General features: G+C 38.2%; 1 pseudogene; it reads right to left on the bottom strand.

The window, feature by feature from the left end:
• Positions 1 to 280: 280 nt before the first annotated feature.
• Positions 281 to 1900, bottom strand: LOC149169840 (putative E3 ubiquitin-protein ligase ARI8 pseudogene; annotated as a pseudogene).
• Positions 1901 to 9777: the final 7877 nt, after the last annotated feature.

Genomic DNA, 9777 nt, shown 5'->3' with positions numbered 1-9777 from the left:
AATAGTTTTTATTGTTTAAAATGCACTTTTAAAAAAATAAATGTATTTATTATTAGTGTTTACAAACAAAACACCAAGCTTATAATTTTAAAAAATATTTACTACATTTAGAACCATCTCCACCCGGAGAAAAATTCAGAAAATACCATTTTATCTCTAAGTTCATTTCACCATCCCAAAACTAAATACGCTTTAAAACCTAAAAATATAATAAACTTAAAATAAAGATGGAATGTAATTTTTCCATTGGCAATGATGTTCAGCCAAAAGTAATTAATACTTAGTACTGCACCTCGGACAGTCCGTTTTCAAAGGCCTGAATTAGCTTTTCAAAATGGGCAGTGGTGGATTTTGTTAACCCTTCAAGTTTTTTATAGAAGTAATCGAAATCCCTCGAAGTTGAATGGATGTCGCTGGTCTCAATGTGAGCTTCAGCGTTGCGGACACCCTCCATCTGCTGTTGGAGTTCATGTTCAGCACATTGATGAAGCCGTTCTAAACTATTCTCAGCCTCCCCTTGAAGGAATTCGAAGAAATTTTGCTTTTGTTTACCCCGATCGGCGTCATTATGAAGCAGCGGAAGATAATAGCCGTACGCATATGTCCATTTCAGCATACGCCTGCATTCAACTATCTGTAGCCATGCATCTACCACACATTTGAATCCTCTCATGCGAGATTGACTCGTGCTCAGCACAAGACTATCAACCAATTCTTTAAACTCCACCACTCTCACACGCTGCAGATCAGAGAATGCCTTTTCCTGAGACTTTTCATTTGCCTTCCATCTCTCAATGTAAAATACAAATCTATCTGACGACATTTTAGCGGTCAGTTTCATCACATCTTCTGGGATGGATTCATGGGACGAATTATCTTCCCCTACTTCCCGTGGGCGATATTGGTTGCAGGCTACCGAAGTGTCATAGCCATGCACGTTCCAATGACGGAGGCATATCCAACAGAATTCAAACCCACAGGGCTGTAAACATGTCATACGCATGCACCCAGAATTCTTCTCGATTGCACGTTTACACTTGGGACACGGCTTAGAGTTACCAATTATCCAATACAAGTTCTGTGATTCGCCTTCATTAATCATGGAAACCCACTTCTTCACAGTGTCACAGTCTACTGGACAATGACATTCCTCTAAACAGTTCCAGCAAAATTTATAGGAGCAATTGCACACAACCTCCCGACTTGCATTAACAGTAACAACGTCAATCTGCACAGCGTACTCACAACGCGGCGCTGGACACCATTTAACCCTTGTGTTTTGTTCGACATATGACCTCACAAGATATGTTGTATACTTGCTAGCGTCTTCCTCAGATAACCCCAAAGAAAAAACCATATCTTGACCCACAACAGCACCACATCGTGGATTTATATTTGGACATCGTAAGTTGAGGCATCCTACACCGTCGTTATTTATTGAGGTATGAATATAAAGTCTCCAACACTCTTCGCAAAAGCGATGGCCGCAATACTTGAGTTCCTTCATGTCTCCCATCTTGTAATCATCAAAGCATATTGGACACCTGATTGAGTTTTCTTCTTCTTTTACGTTGGGCTCATGTAACAATAACCCCACGCCATTCCTCACTTTCTCCTCATTTGCAAACCATTGATCGTACACATTACTAATATCCCAATAGAAGTGACGCAAAAGAATGGCTGCCTCAACTTCAGAGACTGAAAGCACATTACAAACAGTTGCTATGGCGTTGTGCTGACGCTCAGAAATGTCCTTCAAACTTAAAACGGTGTACTTCTTCATGCAGCTGTCATTGTCATTACCATCGCTGGCCGCTATGTTCACCTGCATATCGTAAACTTCTTCTTCTGATTCATATGCATCATCATAGTCGTATACATTATCATCATCATACTCCATTTTCTTGAATCACAGCGTGAGCCTTTTCCTCTTCTGTGCCTCACGTTACGTTACGTAGATTAGATTAGAAATTTAGAACCCGGGCCTTTTTCTTTTTAACTAAATGATATGGTTGCTCAAATCAATGGTTGCTTCCTTAGAATTTATACCAAACCAAGCATTGAAGAGCCGACTTCCCATTGTACTTCACAAAATATGGACTAATGATGTGACATTGGTTGAATCATAATCTTTGGAACTGTTTTGGTAGAGAATCACATCATGGTGAGTGACGTTGATATTTTTAACAAATATTAATCAAATATTAAATTTCTCAAATATTTTTAACAAATATTCAAATTTTCTCAAATATTCAAATATTTTTAACAAATATTCAAATTTTCTCAAATGTTCATTTAATTTATAATTCACCTAAGGAATAATACAAAAATGATATAATATTCTTAATTCACTGGTTTTCACTTCCAAAAGCTATAAACCAGTTTATCATAAAGTGGCAATAGGTAATCAATGAAAGTGTGGACTCATACACAACCTAGCTTTTAATGTAACAATGTTTTAGATGACTACTCTTGGCCTCTACCTCATATTGGATCACATGATACTTTCTCTTGATATGTTTGCTTCAATCATGAAATTTGGGTTTTTTGGCAAACTTAATTGCAAAAGTATTGTCAATAGGAGAGGGATGAAGAATTTCAAGGAAATATATGAGGATGATTTGACTTGGCATGCATTTGAAAGGCTCTTCAAGAAGAAGTACTTGTCTAAGAGGTATTATGATGATAGAGCTAAGGAGTTTTATGAGTTATAGATGGGTTCTATGACAAACGAGGAGTATACTAGAATATTTTTGGAGTTGTTGAGATATGTGCCTTACCTCAGAGAGGAGAAGACCGAGGTTCATAGATACATTAGTGGATTTTCAGTTTCATATAGAGACCAGATTGAGTTTGATGAGCCTAGATCATTGGAGGAGGCCATCCGAAAGTTGAAGCATTGTTATGAGCAGTCGAAGTGTAGAGTTGAGCCGAATCATGACTTGAAAAGAATTGAGAAAGCTAAGGGAAAATGGCCCCAAATCGAGTAAGAACTCAAGATGCAAGTGAGAAATATAATGCAGTTCCTTACAAGAGATTCAATACAGCTGAGAAGGGACATGGAGAGCAGCAGGCTAGAGGTGGTGGTAGGGAACCATTGCAGTGTTGGATATGTGGTAAGGATCATCGTAAGAGGGATTGTTCGTAGTATCATAGTGGTAGTAGACCCCATATCTACAGTGCTCAGGAGGTGCATACAGTTGGTGACATTGGTCATAGCATTCCTCAGATTTAGGTGGTTGTGGACAACAAGCAAGCAGATCATCAAGCATTGACCATTGATATGGAAGATAATCTTTGTAATCAAGTTGTTTCTATTTTGATTGATCTTGGATCTAACTATAGTTATATTACTCCTAACTTGGTGGATATGTGTGGTTTGAGAAAATAAGTGCATGCAGAATCTTGGTTGGTATAGTTGGCTACAAGTACAAAGATGCGAGTTCACCATTGGGTAAGATATTATGCATTTGAGCTAAATGGTATGCCTATAGTAGCACATTTGAATGTATTTCCATTGGGATCGTATAGTATGATTTTGGGTATGGATTGGATATACCTTCACAGAACCAAAGGGGATTTCTTCGACAAGGCCATTGAGTGTGTGGATGATAGTGGGGAAAAACCTTGTAGGGAAAGAAGAATCCTACATCAGTGAGGATGGTTACCTCTATACAGGCTAATTGTTGTTGCAAAAAAGGTTGTGTGATGTTTGCAGTACACATTTCTAGTGGCAAGGGTAAGGAGGTTGAGGATGCAAATGTGTTGAGAAGGTTCTCAATATTACAACAGTTTTAGGATGTATTTCCTAAGGACATTTCAGAGTTGCCACCTCACACGGAAGTAGACTTTTCTATTGAGTTGGTGCCAAGGGAAGCTCCAACATAGAAAGCACCTTACAGGATTAGCACACCTAAGTTTGTAGAGTTAAAGTTGAAGCTAAAAGAAATGTTGGACAAAGGATACATCAAACCCAATGTATCACCTTGGGACGCACCAGTGTTGTTTGTAAAGAAGAAAGATGGTACTCTTAGATTTTGCATTGATTACAAGAAGCTGAATAAGGTAACGATCAAGAATAGGTACCATTTGCCGAGGATTGATGATTTGTTTAATCAGCTAAAGGGAGCAGCAGTGTTCTCTAAGATCGACTTGAGATCGGGATACCATCAAGTACACATCAAGGAAGAGGATATCTTCAAGACTGTGTTCAAGACCAAATATGGGCATTATGAGTTTGTTGTTGTTCCATTCAGTTTGACTAATTCTCTAACTACATTCATGTGTTTGATGAATAGTGTGTTGCATCCTTATTTGGACAAGTTTTTTATTGTATTCATTGATGACATACTGGTATATTCTAAGAATGAGGAAGAACATGTCGAACATTTAGCAGCAGTGTTGAGATTGCTAAGAGAGCATCAGTTGTATGCTAAGCTTAGCAAGTGAAGCTTCTTTCAGACTGAGGTACACTACTTGGGACATGTTGTCTCCAAGGAAAGCATTGTAGTAGATCCAGAAAATATAAGGGCCATCATGGAGTGGGCAGCTCCTAAGAATGTATATAAGGTGAGATCATTTATGGGATTGGCAGGTTACTACCAGAGGTTCATCAGGAACTTCTCATGCATTTCATATCTTATCACATCATTATATAGGAAAGGTAAGAAGTTTGAATGGATGGGGGAATGTGAAGATAGTTTTGAGCAGCTTAAGAAGTTGTTTACACATGCACCAGTGCTAAAGATTACGGATTCGGACAGGGGCTTTGTGGTGTGTACAAATGCTTGCAAAAGGGGACTTGGTGGAGTTCTCATGCAAGAAGGATGGTCAGATAGAGAGGTTCAACAAGATCTTGGAGGATATGATGAGGCTGTACGTGATGCACCAGCAGAGGAAATAGGAGGAGTATCTTCCATTGGTGGAGTTTGCATATCCTAATGGTTATCGGGAGTCCTTGAGGATGAGTCCTTTCAAGGCATTGTATGGACATAGTTGTAACACTCCCATCAGCTAGAGTGATCCAGTGAACAGGGTACTTATTGGACCGGACATGTTACCAGACATGGAGCAAGAAATGCAGGTTATAAAGAAGAATCTAAAGGCAGCACAGGATAGACAAAAGGGTTACGCATATCAACACAGGGTGTTCAAAGAGTTTAAGGTTGGGGAGAATGTGTATTTTCTCATCAAGCCCAAGAAAATCTCTTTAAGGATTAGTTCATGTGCCAAGTTGGCACCACAGTATTGTGGGCCTTTTGAGATCCTTAAGATGATGGGACTAGTGGCATATCGACTTGCACTGCCTCCAACAGTGATAGTCCATTATGTTCTCCATATTTCATTGCTTAAGAAGTATATAAAGGATGTTGATCATGTTATTGATTGGTTTTTATTATAAGTGGAGCAAGAAGGAGAGTTCCAGTCGGAGCCTAAGTGCGTATTGCCTCGAAAACTTCTCGTGTTTAGGAACAGAGCGATAGAGAAAGTTAAAGTGTAGTGGAAGCACTTTGGGCCTAAAGAAGCTACATTGGAGATGGCGGATCAGATGTGGGCCCTATATACTTCATTGCTTGCCGGTTGAGGCAAAGCATTTTTGGTTTGATGTTGGTATATGTTTGGTATATGTTTGGTATATGTTTGTTGATATTCTGGTATATATATGTATATGTATATGTATATGGATGTAAATACCACCAGGAGCTAAGTTATAAGCTCCAATAAGAGGTATGGGTGTCATGTTATTATGGTTATTATCTTTTCATTCGTCATGATGTATTTCTTTTGAGCGGGCTCTTTATTGTGAATACTGCACCTAGCTAAGTTATAAAGCTCCATAGGTAGTATGTTTTCCTTTCGGTTGTTTTGTTGAGGTCTTTGTGTGGTTTAACACAGAGGATGGTGTTCCCTAAGGGGGATGGTTTTGTAACATCCCTAGTGAAAATTTCATGTAATAAAAGTAAATAAAGGGAAAATAAGACCACGATTAAGGGACACTTATTCCAAGCTAAATTTTGGGAAAATATATCCTACTGGCCATAACTGGATGTGTGTTTTGGCTAAGGAAATTGGAAAAGGCTAAGGCAAAGGCATTAAAAGGAAAAAAAGGAATTTTGGCACGTTTATTTATGAAAATAAAGGAAATTATGAGAAAAGGAAGGTAAAAGGTGACAGGTTGGATGTGAGGAGGAAATTGAAGGAAAATAATGGAAAATGAAGAAATTAGAGGCCTCATGCATAAAGAGGATTTTGAGGATCAGTTCATGGCTTTTTTCAGTTCAAGATTGGAGCTCTCTCATTATTCTCCCTCTCTCTCACTCTCTTGGTCACTTAGAGTTTCTTGGAGCACTCTAGCTTGGAGCAAAGGAAAGGGAAGGCAAGGAAAGGAAAGGAAAAGCAAGCAAGGAACAAGGAAGGAAAGCAAGATCAAGCAACTTCAGCAGGAGTACTTGTAGGTAACCTTTTGCATGTGTGATTTCCTAGCTGGTTTGGACATGCATGGCTTTGCATGTTGGTGTATGGTTCTCTTGTTGTCGGTGGCATGGTCTTGCGGGTTATGAAAGTGGTTTTCAACCGAGGCTAGCATTTTTCCGAATGACATGGTATTTTGGGATGTTTATTTTGGTTTTAGAACTTTGGAATTGTCAAATGCATTTTGGAATCTAGGTCGAAAGTGGTCTCAAGGTTCATTCCTAAAGGCCTAGGAATCCCTTGACCAGTTTTGGTGGGATACACGGTAAAGCCTGAGGGAGCAGTCTCGGTTTAGGGCCTAGTGATCTGATTTTGAAGAGCAGTAAATATTGAGAGACAAGGAGACAAAAAGTTCCTCAAGGATAGTGATTGATTCTGGATGGCATTCCAAGTTATGTTCAGTTGTGATCGGAGCACTGGTTTTGGTGTGATCGTGGTTTGATGAGAGTGGAGGTGGTTTAACCTCTCGATTCCCCTTGTTGTTCTTGGATTTGTTGTTCTATGAGAACCCACATTCATGCTTGGAATATGGCATGAGGATGACTAGCTGAAAGAGATATTTGGTTCAGCCATGTTTATGGTCGGGTGGTACGTGGAAGTCCCGAACCTGGTCGGATTTTCCTATGATTAATAAAAGCTAAGTTATCTTACTTTTGCATTGATTTATATGTGGATTTAATGGTTTTCATATCTCTTATATTTATATGGTTTTATGTTGGTTATAGGCATGGTTCAATGACTAGCTCGTGTCATGGTTATTTCATATATTTACTTGTAATTGTTAAATGGATGGATGCAAGACCTAATTGATGATGTAGTAGTACAATGGAGAAGGAGGTGATCCTTATGGTTATGTTTCATAATTTGTTTCAGTCATTTATCCTCTGTCTTGTATCCTATACTTGTAGGTTGCGTTGATGCCAAGTGTTTGACAAAATGCCAATCCCGGTTGGGAATGCTCAGGCCTAGTCCTGAGGGTGATTTTTCTTTGATCAACATTGTTATTATATTTTTAATGAATTCTGGAAGTTACAACAAGTTCTGGGCGGAGGCTAGGATTCTCAGCTAGAAAAGTGGCTTAAACCCTAGAGTCATTAGCACAGAACTAGCAATTTTGGTCCACAATTATTGGCAGGCAAGCCTGTGAGAGTGACATTGGGTTTCTGGTCACTTCCTTGCCCATAGCATGAGAGAGAATATGGCCTAAGAGCTACAGAATAGCAGTGCGACCCAGGGATATGTTGTCTGAGTGGCTGACTTGTCTCCTGAGTGTTCTGTTGATGATGTTGGATGATTGTATGTGATGTTTTGCCGATTCCACTTCCTTAATTTGACATAGGAGGTCGAATATGATTGTATTAGCATATCTCCTCATGTTTACCCCGATTGGCATGGTTACTTTGGGTAGACCTGGGAGGGGGTGTTACAATTTCCCTTGACCCAGGTATATTTCTCCAAGTTTCTGCCAAAATTAAAAACCCAAGTAATAATGCATGAGTGCCAGATCTTTCATTTCAAATTCGACTACAAGCATCATCTTGCATTCTTGTATTATGTGCTCTACACCTGTAATAAACAAATCATCCACAGATAGTAGAATAATGATTTGTTTATTGTTCGTCGCCTTTATGTAGAGGTTTGGATATGCAAAACTTTTGACGAACCCAATTCTTAAGAGATATGAATCCATTCTTGCATATCATGCCCTAGAAGCTTGCTTTAATCCATATAGGGCTTTCTTGAGTCTGAAAAAATGTGTGTATTTACTATTTATCTCAAAGCCTTTCGGTTGTTCAATGTATACTTCTTCATCGATGGTTCCATTCATAAATGTTGGTTTTACGTTCATTTGATGAATATTCCATCCCATTGTAGCTGCCAGCAAACCAAAGATCTTATAGTAGTATATCTTACAATAGGTGCCAAGTTTTCTTCATAGTTTATACCTTCCTTTTGACAACAACTCCTTACAACAATATAGCTTTGTATTTGTCAATACTTCCATCAATTGCATGTTTGATTTTGTAAATCCATTTTCAAGTGACCCCTGATTTGTCACTAGCTCTAGGAACGATTTCTGAAACCCTATTCTTCATGATAGATTTGTATTCTTCTTGCATCACCTTCTTCCATTCCTATTGATGAGGAACTTATTCAAATGTAGTTGGTCAACTTCTATTAATTTTTTCATATATGTTGCATATCCTGAATATCACTGTCGTCTTTTTCTTTCTCTAAAAGTCCCTTTAGCAACTCCATGTCCTTCGACATCTTCAAGAGTATCTTTTAACCAATTTTTCCTCTTCCTTGTTTCGGGTATGATCACGGGTTGAATTGGCTCACTTGGTCCTTCTACTTCTTCTTGGTTTGTAGTTGTCTTGTCATGATGCTCTTCTTATTTGAATAGTGGTGTATCTTCATCATCGGAATCTAGTGGAATATCCTTGGATCTTTAGTCGGCATTATTCTCATCGAATATAACATTCTTGCCTAATTCAATTTGTCTTCCTTCCTTAATGTAGATTCTATATGATTTTTAAGAAATATTGTAGCCAATGATGATCCCTTTAATGCTTCTAGAATCTAGTTTCTTTTTCTTGTCCTTTGGAACATGGATGTATGTGGGACACCCAAAGATTTGAAGATGGTACACACATGGTTTCTTTCTTGTGAAGGATTTTTTAGGTGTCATATTCTCAAGGATTATATGAGGACTTCTATTTTGTATGTATACTTTTTTTTATCACTGCTTCACCCCATAGAAATTTTGGTACGTCTTGATCAAATATCATAGTTCTTATACATTCTTCAATTGTTTTATTTTTTCTTTCTGCAACTCCATTCTTCTTGGGATTGTAGGGAACAATGAGCTCCCTCTTAATACATGCTTCTTTACAATATGTAACTATTTATTTTGAATTATAATCCCCACCATTATCGTATCTCAAAGTTTTTATCTTTCTTTTAGTTAATGTTTTCACTTTAGATCTAAACTCCTTGAATTTTTCAAATAATTCATCCTTTGGCTTGAGAAGGTAGATCCATGTCTTCCTAGACTGATCATCAATGAAGGTCACATAATAAATATGGCCTACAATAGATTTTTTAGACATAGGTCCACACACATTGGAATGAATGAGGTCTAATATTTCCTTAGACCTTGTATTACTGCTTGTAAAATAATTCCTTGTATTCTTCCCCAAAGCACATCCCTTACATACTCCTTCATGATCTTCCTTAATGTTGGGGATGCCACTTACCATTTTGTTAAGAGAGGGAATGATATTGTAATGTATATTCCCATAT

The sequence above is a fragment of the Pinus tabuliformis genome, chromosome 4_2 (assembly GCF_031772625.1).
Source record: "Pinus tabuliformis cultivar Carrire ecotype Pingquan chromosome 4_2, CPIR1, whole genome shotgun sequence".
Taxonomy (NCBI): Eukaryota; Viridiplantae; Streptophyta; class Pinopsida; order Pinales; family Pinaceae; genus Pinus; species Pinus tabuliformis.
Note: the sequence above shows the minus strand (reverse complement) of the source record. Positions and strands in the feature narration are given on the sequence as shown.